General features: G+C 40.2%; 1 protein-coding gene and 1 pseudogene across 1 annotated transcript in view; one reads left to right on the forward strand and one right to left on the reverse strand.

Annotated features, from left to right (window-relative positions):
• Positions 1 to 16,165, reverse strand: part of LOC114315999 (uncharacterized) — a 257,057-nt gene that overhangs the window by 238,932 nt on the left and 1,960 nt on the right. The window lies entirely within an intron of this gene.
• Positions 9,233 to 13,324, forward strand: LOC114316061 (uncharacterized; annotated as a pseudogene).

Here is a 16,165-nt window from a genome sequence, read left to right on the forward strand (position 1 = left end):
GCTTGGCATCGAAGACGGAGCACTGAAAGTGACCTTGGCATCTTTCCAACTGAAGGGAGATGCGGGTCAATGGTGGAAGTACGAGAAGGCTCGTGTTGGTGGTACTTGGGAGGCGTTTGTGAATGCTTTTCAGGAGAGGTTTTTGTCTGCAGCAGCTAGGGAGAAGCTGAGGGATCAGTTTAGCCGGCTTAATCAGCAGGGCTTGTCAGTGGCCGAGTTTGAGGCTACCTTTACTAGTCTGTCCAGGTTTGCACCTGAACTGGTGGCGTCTGAGGAACGCCGTTGGTATGAGTTTGAGCGGAAGTTAAGGCGGGGCCTCAAGTTGAGGGTTGGTGGGTCTTACATCCGAGAGTATAGACACCTAGTGGACGCTGCAGCTCATATGGAGCTCATGATGCAGGAGGAGGATGAGGGGCAGAGAGGCTCCAAGAGGGGCCAAGATGGCCAAGGTGATGGCAAGAGGCAGAGGGGTTCTAATCCTCAGCAGTCGCAGGGTGGTGTTGCTAGATCGACCTTCCCAGTGCCGAGTGCAGGCTCCGGGAGAGGTGGTCAGGGGGAATTCACCTGTTACAAGTGTGGCCAGCTGGGTCACAAGGTTTCTGTTTGCCCGCAGAAGGGTGGGGGTCAGAGAGCTGCTTCTTCTTCAGCTAGACCGCAGAGTCAGAGTTTAGGCAGGGGGCAGCCCTTGTCTTGTTATCAGTGTGGACAGCCTGGGCACCTGAAGAGGTTTTGCCCGCAGTTGAGTGCCACTTCGGGGGCGTCTGGTTCTAGGCAGACGCAGGGTTTTCAGCCAGCTCAGTCTGTGCAGGCCTCGAGGGCCAATCCGGGAGCTTCGTCATCCCAGTCTGTGCAGCAGTCTTTTGCTCCGAGAGGTGAGCAGGTAGACCAGGGGCCTACGGGGCGCGTGTATGCTGTTACCGCGCAGGATTTAGTACCGGCTCCATCGGTAGTGAGAGGTACTTTTCTGTTTTGCAACTCGGTTGCTAGTGTGTTGATAGACACGGGTGCATCTCATTATTTTGTATCTGCTGCATTTGCATCTGTTTTGGAATTGGAGTTAGCACAGTTAGCATCTCCTATTTGTGTGGTATCGCCTTTGGGTGGTGAGTTGATCCTGCAACAGGGTGTTAGAGGGTGTGATATAGAGGTCGCTGACTATAGGCTTCCTTTTCCGTTTGTTGTCATGCCTATGAAGGGTTTTGATGTTATTTTGGGTATGGACTGGCTATCGTCATACCGGGCTGTTATCGATTGCTACCGCCAGAGGGTCACATTATGTACCTTGAGCGGGGAGTGGTTCCATTTCTTGGGAGACCGGGTTGGTAGTGTTTTGCCACCGGGGTATGATTCGCGAGGGCGAAGTGAGCTTAGTGGTCTACTTGCTAGCTTTGAGAGTAGTGAGTGTGATGAGTCTCAGATTGTGTTGCCGAGGGTGGTTTGTGAGTATTCGGATGTCTTTCCCGAAGATCTTGTTAGTTTGCCACCTTACCGTGAGATAGAGTTCTCTATTGATTTAGTGCCCGGCACGGCGCCGATTTCTATGGCACCTTACCGTTTTGCTCCAGCAGAGTTGGTTGAGTTGAAAGTTCAGCTCCAGGAATTGCTCGATAAGGACTTTGTTCGGGGGAGCGCCGGCCCTCTTTGTTAAAAAGAAAGATGGTGCCTTGAGATTGTGTATTGACTACCGGAAGTTGAATCGGGCTACGGTTAAAAATAAGTATCCTATGCCCCGTATAGATGATTTGTTTGACCAGTTGAAGGGTTCCCGTTGTTTCTCTAAGATAGACTTGAGATCGGGTTACCACCAGTTGAGGGTCAGGGAGGAGGATATTCCGAAAACGGCTTTCCGTACGCGGTATGGCCATTATGAGTTTCTGGTAATGCCATTTGGGCTTACCAATGCACCGGCAGTCTTTATGGACTTGATGAACCGAATTTTCTGGGAGTTCTTAGACCGATTTGTGGTCGTCTTCGTGGACGACATCCTTATCTATTCGCCTTCAGAGGAGGAGCACGAGGAACACTTGAGAGTGGTACTTGAGTTGCTTAGAGCCCATAGGCTGTATGCCAAGTTTGGGAAGTGTGAGTTCTGGCTGAGGGAAGTCAAATTCTTAGGCCACGTGGTATCCGGGGAAGGGGTGTCTGTTGATACATCCAAGGTTGAGGCAGTGCAAGATTGGGCACAGCCTAAGAGTGTGTTTGAGATCCGCAGTTTTCTGGGATTAGCTGGGTATTACCGTCGGTTTGTGAAAGATTTCTCCAGGTTAGCGTCACCGTTGACTAGACTAACTCGGAAGGGAGTCAAGTTTGTGTGGAGTGAGACTTGTGAAAAGTCGTTCCAAGAGCTGAAAGTTAGATTGACCACCGCTCCGGTGTTGATTATTCCGGAGAGAGGGTTGGGTTATGCGGTTTATTGTGATGCCTCACGAGAGGGTTTGGGTTGTGTGTTGATGCAAGAAGGGAAAGTGGTAGCTTATGGCTCACGTCAGTTGAAAATACACGAGAAGAATTACCCCACACACGACCTAGAGTTAGCGGCCGTGATCTTTTCCTTGAAAATCTGGAGGCACTACCTTTATGGTGAGAGGTTCGAGGTGTTCTCGGACCACAAGAGTTTGAAGTTTCTGTTTACACAGAGAGACTTGAATCTGAGGCAGAGGAAATGGATGGAGTTCATCGAGGATTATGATTTTGAGTTACACTATCATCCGGGAAAGGCCAATGTTGTGGCCGATGCCCTTAGTAGGAAATCCATTAGTGATGTAGCTTGTATAGCCATCCGGGAATGGGAGATGTTGGGAGCACTTGGCGAGTTTGATTTGCTACTGGGCGAATCTGTTGAGGCTGCGGCCTTGTTTTCTGTTGTTGCGCAGCCTATACTTGTGATTAGAGTGTTAGAGGCACAGAGAGGTGACCTAGAGGTAGAATCTCTTCGAGAGAAGATCTCCAGTGGGAAAGTTGAGAAGGGTTTGACGGTGTATCCCGACCTGAGTGTGAGATACCGAGACCGTTTGTTTGTACCGGAGTCTTGCCGAGAGGAAGTACTCTGAGAGTTTCACCATTCGTGCCTTGCGGTGCATCCGGGAGGTACTAAGATGTATCAGGATTTGGGTCGCCAGTTTTGGTGGCGGGGTATGAAGAGAGATGTGGCTGTTTTCGTATCGAAGTGCCTTACTTGCCAGCAAGTGAAGGCCGAGCATCAGAGGCCAGCGGGTTTGTTGCAACCCTTGCCTATTGCCGAGTGGAAGTGGGAGCATATCACTATGGACTTCGTTGTAGGTCTTCCGAGGACGCAGCGGGGTAGTGATGCTATTTGGGTGGTTGTGGACCGGTTGACTAAGTCGGCGCACTTTATTCCTATGCGCGTGAGAGATGCGGTGGATCATCTTGCCGACTTGTATGTTCGAGACGTAGTGAGATTGCACGGGGTCCCAGTGACGATTATCTCAGATAGAGATCCTCGTTTTACTGCTAGGTTGTGGCAGAGTTTGCAGAGTGCCTTGGGCACTAAGTTGACCTTTAGTACGGCTTATCATCCTCAGACTGACGGGCAGTCCGAGCGTACTATTCAGATCCTCTAGGATATGCTTCGGGGTTGTGTTCTGGACTTCAGTGGGACGTGGGAGAGGCACTTACCCTTGGTAGAATTTGCCTACAACAACAGTTTTCAGTCTAGCATCGGTATGGCACCGTTTGAGGCCTTGTATGGCCGACCATGTAGGTCTCCAGTTTGTTGGGCCGAGGTGGGTGATGCACCTTTGTTGGGTCCGGAGTTGGTTAAGGAGACGACGGAGAAAATTGAGCTTATCCGTAGGAGGCTTGTTACAGCCCAGAGTCGACAAAAGAGTTATGCCGACCGTAGGAGGAGGCCTTTGGCGTTTGAGGTAGGTGATCATGTCTTTCTGAAGATATCACCTAGGTGAGGCTTGATGAGGTTTGGGAAGAGTGGGAAGTTATCCCCTCGGTTTATTGGTCCTTTTGAGATCCTTGAGAGGATTGGTGAGGTTGCTTATCTATTAGCCTTACCGCCGCAGTTGTCCGGAGTGCATGACGTGTTTCATGTAAGTATGCTTCGGAAGTATGAGCCAGATCCATCACATGTGTTGGATTGGACCGATTTAGAGGTAGATGAGGATGCCTCGTATGAGGAGAGACCGGTTCGGGTCTTGGATAGGCGGGATCAGGTCCTGCGTGGCAAGACCATTCCTTTGGTGAAAGTCTTGTGGAAACATCACGGAGTGGAGGAGGCCACTTGGGAACGTGAGTTGGAAGTCCGTGAAAAATATCCGGACTTGTTTGTTGATATGTAATCTTGTATTTAAATTGTTGAACTTAAGAGCTTTCATATATGTCTTAAGTTGTGAAACATTGAAAATGTTTTGGTTATTTGGAAGTATGTTTTGGAACTTGCCTCATATGGAAGTTGAATGTGACACTATATGTGTTGAATGTATTGTTGAAATTGGAAAGATAATGCGTAATGTTAATGCATGTTGAAAGTACATATGTTGTATACATATTGTGAGATGCCTCTTATTAAAGGGATGGGTTGACCGGTAATGGGTCGAATTGTTGAATGTTAAAGTGTAACATTGTTTAAAATGGAGAAAAACTTGTTTTGAAAACTTGTACTTAATTTCGGGGACGAAATTCTTTAAGGGGGGGAGGTTATAGCGATTCCGGGTTTACCCTTGTTGAACAGTGATCCGGACATGTGTCCGTGGATGTTGGTAGTTGTTTATTATCTTGTTTGCATCCTCTTAACTGGTATATTGAGTTATAGGATGTGTTGGGCAGGTTTGTTTCAGGTTGGTTGTGTTTGGGAGCCTAGTGTTGCTGCCCAGATTTTTGGCCCTTCGCTCGAGCGAGGAGTTTGTCGCTCGAGCGAGATTTGAGTTTGTGTCTGGTGGGTCGAGCTAGAGTGGCTTCGCTCGAGCGAGCGATGGCGTCTGGTTCTGGACCTGAAAGTTGCGTTTCTTGGCTCGAGCGACTTTTCTTGGCTCGAGCGGTCTGGTTTGTTCTTCGCTCGAGCGAGAGGTCTGTCGCTCGAGCGTGCTTCTGGTTGCAGACCTGAGGGTTTGAGTTGTTGGCTCAAGCGAGAATTCTTTGGCTCGAGCGCACTTTTGAGTTTTTGGCTCGAGCGAGAGTTTTCTGTGTCTGGTCGCTCGAGCGACAAAGGCTTCGCTCGAGCGAGCGTGTTTTATATCAGCGGACAGTAGCGTTTTAAACATCACTTTTTCACTTTCTTTTTTTGATCAAACCCTAGATCCGAGACCCTCTCTCTCTACACTTATATTCTCTCTAAGAATTGATCTCCCTAGAGTGTGAATCTAGCCTAGGGCCTTTGTTAAAAAGATAGAGGGCGTTAAGAGCTTTGTTTTAATCTGAAAAAGTTGGGATTTGGAACACGTTGATCTTCGAGTCTTCATCTCCTTTTTGGCTCAAACTTCGAGGTAGGGATATCCTACTCCTCTCTATGGATTTTGTCTTTAAATTTTTGTATTTTGAGACGTTGGGGTTGGTTTGGTAATTTTGTGAAAGTTTGGGACTTTTGTGCAATTTTACAAAAGTTGGGGTTTTACTCATAATAAACCTAGATGCATGTTTGGCATAGAGAAATGGAATGAATGTTGAATTATTGATGAAAATGGGACCTAAGGGTTGAAATGTTAATTATGGGAATTGACCTAATTACATTGTTTAATTAATTGGAATAATTAATTGAGAAGAATGAGGAAGTGAAATGTTGATTGAATATCCATTGTACATTTATTTTCTGTTTAGAAATAACTGTTGTGGGCTATCGGTGGAGGATAGTCGTGATTGTTGTAGACAATGCATGATGATTAGGCAAACTGAAACTAATCAATGAAGTGTGTTATGGAACTTGACGGTTGATAGAATACATTAACTATATGTATTGAGTGATTGTATATAGAACCCATGTGTTTGTATACGTTATGTGTAGAGGAGGAGATGGGGGATGTACTCCGCGGTTTAGGGGAAGATAGGGGATGTACCTCTAAACCGGATAGTGTTGGGAGAAGATAGGGGATGAACTCCGTAGATACAGCTCATATGCTTGTCTAGAGAAGTGAAGATAGAGCTTATATGCTTATCTTTGTGAAATGTGGATATAGCTTATATGCTTATATGCTTATCTGTGGATATTGTTATTATACATATCTGTTGTAGAATGTGGATATAGCTTATATGCTTATCTGTGGATATTGTTGTTATACATATCTGTTATAGAATGTGGATATAGCTTATTCGCTTATCTGAGAATGTGGATATTATTGTTATACATATCTGTCGAGAATGTGGGTAGTGCTTATATGCCTATCCGTTGAAAAAGGGAAAATGAAAGGAACTTGGACTCATAAGTCGTATGACATAAATATGTGATTTATGTGATTGTATCAGTGTTGGCCATCTATCAATTGCTAATCTTTTAGTCATTGTTCATGGTTGGTTTAGTATATTTCTACTGGGCTGTGGCTCACCCTATATGGGGATATCATTTTCAGGTACAGGAAGCATGCCACCTCCAAGGACATAGCTTGGGAGGCTAGAGGCGGACATACTTTTTGTTGTTTTACCTTTTTGATGTATTACATGTAAATTCAAGCCAAGGGCTTAATGTGTATGAGTTAGTACTCTTTTTGTTGTGACCAAGTGTTAACTTGGAAAGCTGTAAGCCCGTAGGGCATTTGCTTTTGTTGTTAACATGTAATACTTATGTAATGGAATTCTAATAAATGTAAGAATATGGAACTTTTACATATCAACGCATGTCTTATTTGTTGGGTTTAATGTTATTATTTTGAGGGCGTTACATACAATGCATTCTTTGCAACGAGTAACAGATAACCTACTAAAGAACTTCATTCATTGGCCAAAACCGGCTCACTTCATTCCCCGTAGAGGAGAAAGCTCTAACTCTTCTCTTTACACTTTATCCTAGAAGCCCGGGACTAGCCTTAATTGAGTATTTCTTCTTTTTAATATTTGCCAATTTGGTGATTCGAATCTTTTACCATTATAACTTGTTTTAGTAAGACTATCATTTATTCATTTTCATTTCAGAATTGCTCACAAATTAGATAATAAAAAAAAGTAGTGGATAAGTTTTCTTTAGGTATTGCAGTTTGCCATGAAGTAGTGGATAATTTTTTTTTTTTTTTTATCAAAAAAAATGTACAGAAGTAGATGAACAACAGAATTAAACAATTAATAATCTAATTGAAGAAGTTATATTTGGAATCATCTCTTGCAAGCAAGAAGAGAATAATCATGGAAACTGGCAACTTTGCCTAGCTTGGAACATGTATATCTCATAAAAGCATGAAGAACTTGTTATTTTCATTAAGGGGTGCGATGACATGTTTAGATAGTTTAAGTAACACATTCCTGTTGAATAAAAAAAATATGTAAAATAGGATTTTTTGTTCAATATAGTCCTTTTGTTTTCTATTTGAGAGAATCTTATATTTTTCATTTACTGTTTTGGAGGCAATCTAGTAAACATAAAATAAATAAATAAAATAAGGTTTAGTTTAAATAATTTGTGACCCTATCCAGTTGACTAAATAATATGTAAAATAGGATTTTGGAGTTAATATAAGTCTTTTTGTTTTCTATTTGAGATGATCTAAAATTTTCATTTACTATTTTGTAGTCAATCTATTATATAAACATAAAAAAAGGTATAGTATTTTTAAATTGGAGAAATGGGTTTGAGTTTAAATAAAACCATTCATTTGAGTCCAAAAATGGAGTCCTCTCAATAGCAAAGGAAAAAAAAAACTTTTCAATCTTTTAATTGGCAATTGATGTTGACAAATTGAAGTTCAACATTTTCTAAGAAATCATCTGAACAAAAACCTCCTTTCGCCTTACTTTTGATTCAATTTATTTCCAACGTTGAGCCCATTTTATTTTTCTCCACTACAATGCTATTATTGTCTGCAGGGGTGGAGCTATCAAAGGGCTAGGGGGTCACGTGCCCCCCTTGGGTTTTGTAATTTGTTTTTTTTTTAAAGCAAACATAAAGAAAATACTTTAAATAAAAAAAATTATAAAAATATTATTTTAAATGTCAATGACATTTTTAAAATAATAAGAATAATAATGGTTATTTTGATTGAAAATAAAGTGATTATGATATTATTATCTATGAAAATTTCAATGTAATGGTGATATCTATTGCTATTAACATGCAAATATAATTAATCTCAATGAAAATATATAATTTATTGAATTATTAGTTACATTTGGCATGTAGCATTCATTTTCTATGTGTTTCTTTACTATTGGTTGGTGTTAATGATAGCGTGGTATAACTATTATATTGAATTTTTATGCATATTTTGTATAAAAAAAATTACTTTATCATTATATATTTTATTTTAAAATTTTATATCCATAACTTTTTTTAATATTGTCCATGATACACTAATTACAAATAATATTTAGCTTATTTGGTTCTAGTTTTCAGAAAATAATTTTCAAGAAATTCTATATTTTTATTTTCCAGATTTTAATGTTTTCAATAATTTTTTTTCATATTTTAAGCAAATTTTTTTTAATTTTTAGACACACCTAACATAAATATACCTAAAAAGTATAATATTTATGAAAAAAAATCTTTAAAAAATACACTAAATACCAAAAAATATAAAAATAATATGAAAATTCAGTACATTTTCCATATTTTTGTGTATTTATTAATTTTTTAAAATATTTTTTCACAAATATTTTACTATTTGGATACATATCTAAGTTATGTGCATCTAAAAAAATTAAAAAATTGTTTAAAATTTAAAAAATATTCACTAAAATAAAAAAAAAATTGAAAAATAAAAAACTTAGTTTTCAGAAAACTAAATTTAAAAAACTAAAACCAAACACACTGATTAATTTTTTTTTTATCTTTCTTGAAGTTAATGGTAAAAATTTATGTTAAATATTTTTATAAAAAAAAATTTAATATTATAATTAATAAGTGCTACATCTGATTTAATTTCTTGGCTTCGTCACTGATTGTCTGTAACATTCATTACATTCATGTTACACCTTCGTAATCATTACAGGCACCTCCAATCGTGCAACACATGAAATGGATCTAGTTGTGACAGAGTCTCTTAACTATGTATTTTTTCTTCCCAGATAACAGCAATACATAATTTCAGTTGAAGTCATCAACCTAATTTGAAGACGGATTCGATTCATGCATATTGTTCTTAAAGATGAAGAAGATGATGGCTCAATTATGTCAAACCCAAGACACACCTATGTTACCCCACCAGGGCAGGGATTCCTTCCCCGAGAAACTGCCCAATACCATTGTTGCAGTAAATCATTGTGTTGCTCATATTGAGATATTGAGATGGGAAGGGTTGTCACTGGTCCAGATGACCCTGCTGTGCTAGATGTAAGTGGTGGGAACACAAAGGTGATTGCAAACAGCGAGGGGCGGTATCAGATTTTTGGTGAGACTACAGATATTGCTGTTGGGAATTGCTTGGACCGGTTTGCGACGGCTCTAACTCTGTCTAATGATGCAAACCCTGGGTACAACATTGAATAGGTATGCAATTGGAAGCAAGTTTCTATAACCTGTATCAGTAGGTAAATTCACACGAGACTGACCATTAATAGTCATATCTTTATAGGTTATTGTGTTGAAATGTCTTAAAATTTGAGGAAGATAAAAAAATAAAAATAAATTGAGCTGCTATTTGACATTTTACTTGTTTAACTACAGACGTTAGCAGATTTTTATTTATTTATCTGTTCTCTGTTGATTGTTTGAAAAAACTTCTTACTATGATTCAGTCTTGCATTATGTTTGAGATCAATACTTGTGTGAGACCACCTTCTGATGTTATTTAACTAGCATGCACTGTATTGGGAAATGGCTTGCCGATTTCTGATCTTCGAATGTTGTATAGCTCGATTTCGGTATCCTCTCCCTGCTGCCTTCTCAAAAGACTAAAGACGCACACAAAGACAACTATAAATGAGGCTTTGAGACTATTTGGTAATTTTTTAATTCTTTAAAGAAGAAATTTTATTATTTACTTCCTTATGAACTCTGTTGAAGGTGGGAATTTTGTGTTATAGTCAGCTATATAACATCCTTCTCTTCATTTGTAACAAAAAATGATTAAATAAGAAGTTAGTAGTATTTATTTCTTTTTCTTTCCTTCCTATTTAACCAAACAGATAAAGGGTGAGGTAATTCTTCCTTTCCCTCCCTTTCTTTTCTTTCCTTTGTATAGAATCTTTCCTCTCAGTTTTCTGCCACTCCTCCCAAAGGAAGAATTAAATTTAAGTTGCTAAAAGAATAAGAGAATGGCCAAAATGAACATCAACTGGGGCTATGAGAAAGAAATAGTTGCCAAGGATTTATAAGATGATATGCCTCTAGATGGAGTTGAATGACGGCTTAAGATGAAACCTACCTGAAATGGTTAGGATGCTAGCTTTTTTGGGTTGAGTTCTATTATTATATTATTTTATACACAATTCAACTTTTGTGCTTCTTGTTCTATTTGGAGTTTGGTCAGTGAGCAGTAGATATTGGTGAATTTAGTGCAAGGTTCAATTTATTGTTAGTTCTTGTTCGATAAAGGTAATAGAAGCTTTATCCGTGTTTTTTTTTCTTTCTTATGTTTCTCCAATGTATTTAGTCTACCTTCATCTTATTTGATTAGTTCTTGTTATCATTTTTAAAAAATATGTTTAACTACCGCCTTTTATTATATCTTCATATCTCTGTTTTTGTTTTTCTATATTTTAGCAAAGCACTGCGTGGTATTACATGATTGATGTGTAATTTTTGATTTTTTGGGTAAGTTTAGATTATGTCTTTGAGGTTCATTACACCTCTCATTTATGAAGGCTCTCTTTGGGACAGTGGGACTTTGGTTTGCTATTTTATGCTTATTTTTCATTCTGGAGATATTCTAAATTTTTCTTAGATAGCCTTTATCTGCTGATCAAGCTGTTATGTGTTATTTTTCCGCAAACAGAATGTTCTTGAAATGATGCAATAAATAAATGTTTTCACCTTAATTGCCTTTTTTATTTTTTCCCTTCTTCATCAGTTTGCGAAGAGAGGAGAAAAGTTTATAGACTTTCCCTATGTTGTCAAAGGAATGGATGTTTCATTTAGTGGAATACTGAGTTATCTTGAAGCCACTATTGAGGAAAAGCTAAAAAATAATGAATGCACCCCTGTAGATTTGTGCTATTCCCTTCAGGTAATGCTTCCAATATTTAAAAAAATTACATATTTTGTGGTGATAACAAGGTTATGTAGTTGGTAATTTGATATGGCTGTTTCTTGCAAATTGCGAGTATTAGTTTAGTTAAATATTTACATGACCTAGTTGTGGCTCAATTTCTGCATTCAATTTAAATTGGTTTAGGAGACTATGATTCTGATGCTTGTGGAGATTACAAAACGGGCAATGGTACACTGTGACAAGAAAGATGTTCTCATTGTTGGTGGTGTGGGCTGCAATGAGCGCGTGCAAAAAATGATTGGAATCATGTGCTCCGAGAAGGGGAGGGAATGTTGTTTACAATTGATAATAGGTATGGAGTTGACAATGGGGCAATGAATGTGTATACTGGTCTCCTAGCCTATACTAATGGGATGTCAACTCCGCTAAAGGAATCGACATTCACACAACAGTTCAGAACTGATGAAGTACTGGTAATCTGGAGAGAGAAAAAGGAATCCTCAAATGGTGTCATGGAAAAAAGTGTCTAATTACCTACATGTTTTGAGGTATGTGTTTTTCATTCTTTTCCCATCTTTTTTCAACAAGATCGTGGATTAGTCTTAATTTAAAAGAAGGTATGAGGCCCTTTAGCAAATGATAAACTGGCAAGCTGTGGACAATCCATGGCCAATTTATTTATTTTTACTTTGTGGAGCTAGCTTTGTATTTATTTTACTTTAAACCAGATATGGAAGCTTGAATCCAACCAGGCAAGCTTCTGCCCATGAAATTTGGAGAGCTTCTATTTTCACAAACTACTTTTTCTCAGTGCATACATTTTTTTGATTTGGATATCAACTTCCGAACAAAATCGATGTGTGAATTGAGAGAAAGTGGTATGTAGAGATAGAATCTCCTAGAATCAGCTTCTTGTTGGGGATCCGGGATCCCATCCAAGACCTTCCAGAAATTATACCAAGCAGAAAAACATACCCACACTCAAGGAGACACCACATTTAACGTGGTTTGGCCTCAATGCCTACGTCCACGGGAGAGTAGCCGGTGATCACTATAACAATGGAGAGATTATAGAAAGATTACAATAGAGGAGGAGCTCACACTCTCCTCACTCACCCACTCATCCGTCTCCCTCTCTCATACCAAGAGAGATGGTCTTTCCGCCTCACATCTCTCACTCTTTCTTGTTTCCTCTCTCTCTCATCACCCTCTTCTCAGCCTCTCCATTTATACATTAACGAGCAGGTAAAGAGGTTGGCTAGCCTTGCACATGGCCAGTTGTTCCTTCACATGGCCAGCTCATTCCAACATGTTGCAGCACATGAGAAATGATCACCGCTCACATGGGGTGATCTCCAACAAATCACCCCCTTAACTCATGTGAGGTGATCCACTGCACACACTGTTACTAATCTTGTCACGCCCAAATTTCAGCATAGTCTGCTTCTCCTCACTGAGACATTTGCACCCCTTAAAGCTAGAGATAATACACCAAACATACAAGAGGAGGAGGGAATCCTACATCCTCAACTTAACTCACACCACTCTCTGATTTGGAGAGAGCCTTTGCTCCTATCTCACACAGATCTCTTCCACGCTTCTTGTCTCGGATGTCTTCACCTGCTATGCTTGAACTTGCGTAACCAAGATATCCTGCACGCCCTGATTGGATGTCCTACACCCCTTGCCTGAGATGCCCTTAATTGTCATGCATCACCTCCCACGACCAATCATTGAAGCAATAGAAAACTCATCGTTTGTTCCATCAACGGCATTGGTTTTCTTTGCTTGGAGCTTTTCCTCTGAACTATCAGCCTTTGCCCTCTGCACTTCTGAACAACCTCCTAGCGTTTCCACATACGCTCATTGTCTATGCCTTTGCAATCCCTGATTTGTTGTTTAGTAGATTGATGGTTGACAGTAGCTCCATCTGTCAAAGCATCGTCAGCTACGCAATTCATTGCATAGTGCTTGCACCCATGGCTTCTGGTCTCCCTGCGTCGAGCTCGCCTGAGAGATCTGCATCAACTCTATCCTCCGCTACCATGGAACTAAAGAAACCACCATAGAGAAAAAAAAAAAAAAAAACTTGCCACTCCTTGGCGCGCACTCTTGCATTTTATCCGTCTTAATTTCTCTGTTTGAACGTTCCTGTGAATTGTCAACAACCCGTTGCTATATACTCTTCTTGCGCCTCTGTACGACACTCTAGCGTACCTCTGCACTACTGCACGTCTGCATTTGTGCTTCTGCGCTTAGTATGCTCCTCTGCAACTATTGTTCTACACGTCTACATACCACTAGTACCTACTCGTATACAGTAGCTCCAACAGCCACAGCATTTCCCTGAGCCTGTACTGGTTACCAAATCATCTATCAGTCGATGAATGGTCTTCTCTTCTGATTGAACTAGATCTTCCAAAGAACTTCAGAGATAATCATTTCTACAATCCTCTTATCACTCCTTGACCAATCCTGATCTCCCTCGATTTGTCATTTGATCAAGCCTGATCTCCTTTGGTCTCCAATGATCTATCTCGATCTGTATCTGGTTGTCTAATCTAGTCAGAATCTGCCCATTCTAACCTATTCAGTCAATCCGCAGCATTCCACAATATTCGGCAACCTTTCTTCGACTATTAAAGATGACAAACTCCAATGTTTTGATAACCTTTAAAACCCGTTCAGAATTTAACTATTCTGACCTCACTGTTGCATCGAGAATGGTCCGTTTAGCTAGGACCAACCTTCGTTGCACTTCCAAGGACCACACTGAAAAACATCCCCGAACGTTAGACCACACCACAGTTTTCTAAAAATTCTGGGTCAAATTACAATTTTCAGAAGTTTAGAGAATATTCTGTGTTCTAACAAAATATTCCGTCTTCTACACCTGACGTCGTCTGCCACTTTGATCTTCCTTTTACAGAAAACTCCGATTTGAAAATCTGATCATACAAATGTATCCGGAATACTCCAAATAGTTGGAAAGCACTATTGGATCGTCAGAAACGAACTCCAAATGGCTTAGATCAAGCCAAAACAGTTTGGACACCTCAGATCCGCGGCTGCACCTTAGCCGCGTAGCATTGGATCCCTCCTCCGCGTGCTGATGTGGCAGAAAACGTGGCACTAACTGTGTTGATGTGGCGCTAATGGACTACTACGCTGCGCTTACTGGATTGATGACGTGGTAGCCACGTGGCACTCCGTAGCTGACGTGGCGCCACGTGTCGATGACGTGGCGCGCTGACGTGGCAGTGACGTCACTCGCATGCGCGCTACACTCGTCTTCTTCCTTGTGCCGCGCGTATGGCTCGTGTCTGCCCGTGGTCTGACGTGTCGGTGTAGGAAACGGCACGTGCCTATAACTAGGCCTCACGCGCCATATTCAGGCGGCGTGTGACAGGGCGTCCGGCCTCCTCTGGGGCTTTGCTTTTCATTTCTGGACTCCTCTCATCGAGACCTTGCTCCTGGTGTGCTCAAAACCTGAGTTCGAGCAATTTGATTTTTGGGCAGTTTCGAAAAACACTTTGTTTTTGTTCCGAAAATGACTGACGAGGCTCTGATACCACTTGTTGGGAATCCGGGATCCCGCCCAAGACTTTCCAAAAATTATACCAAGCAGAAAAACACACCCACACTCAAGGAGACACCATATTTAACGTGGTTTGGCCTCAATGCCTGCATTCACGGGAGATTAGCCCGTTATCACTATAACAATGGAGAGATTACAGAAAGATTACAATAGAGGAGGAGCTTACACTCTCCTCACTCACCCACTCATCCGTCTCCCTCTTTCACACCGAGAGAGATGGTCTCTCCGCCTCACATCTCTCACTCTCTCTTGTTTGCTCTCTCTCTCATCACCCTCCTCTCAGCCCCTCTATTTATACATTGAAGAGAATGTGAAGAGGTTGGCTGGTCTTGCACATGGCCAACTGTTCCTTCACATGGCCAGCTCGTTCCAACATGTTGTAGCACATGAGAAATGATCACCCCTCACATGGGGTGATCTCCAACATTTCTTGCAAAGCCCTAAACTAGGTTCTAATGACGACAGGACTAGGTGTTGTGTGGAGTCATTTTGTTGATATGGTTTCTTAGTTCTTCAAATCAAAGGGCAAGTTCAAACAATCCTAATATGTTATGTAACCTTGTGGGATATCTGTTTAGGCATTTGGGTTTCGAAATAAAAGGAAATGCATTAGCATGTGACTCTGGATATTTTTGGTCACGTAATGCATATTAGTGGTTGAGTGGGCTTTCATAGGCTCAAGAGTTTGGCGTGTGTGAGCCTTACCGGGAGTCCTATTCTATTGACCCCATATACCAAAAAATTCGGCTTGTTTTAGACTAACAAGTGGTCTAGGGTAATTAATTACTAATTAGTTTAAGAATGTGGACGCAAGAATTTGTTATTCAAGTTTTGATTTTCAATTTGTTTGGTTGTTTGTCATTTATCTTCATTTATTTATTTATTTATTACGTAATTATTTTGGCTAAGAAGATTTATTCTAGGGGGATTTGGTGATAGACCCCTCACTATCTAATTTCTCTTTCAAAAGGACAAGAATTATATAGGTACTTTCAAAACCCCCTAATATTTTAAAAATTGTTTCTTTTACTATATTACCCTCATATCTATCAACTTCTTATTAAGTCATCCTCACAGTGTATTTCAGAGTAAAATTTTACTCTGAAAGTATAATTTCACTCTAAATCAGAGTAAAGTTTACTGTGATTCAAAGTAAAATTTTACTCTGAAAATACAATTTTACTTTGAATTAGAGTAAGGTTTACTATGATTCAAAGTAAAATTTTATATCGTTAAGCAAATCAACATTTTTTTAATCAGAGTAAAATTTTATTGTTACAAAAAATAAAATACATACTAAATGAGTGAACCA

This window comes from Camellia sinensis, chromosome 6, assembly GCF_055761805.1.
Source record: "Camellia sinensis isolate YWXY chromosome 6, ASM5576180v1, whole genome shotgun sequence".
Classification (NCBI taxonomy): Eukaryota; Viridiplantae; Streptophyta; class Magnoliopsida; order Ericales; family Theaceae; genus Camellia; species Camellia sinensis.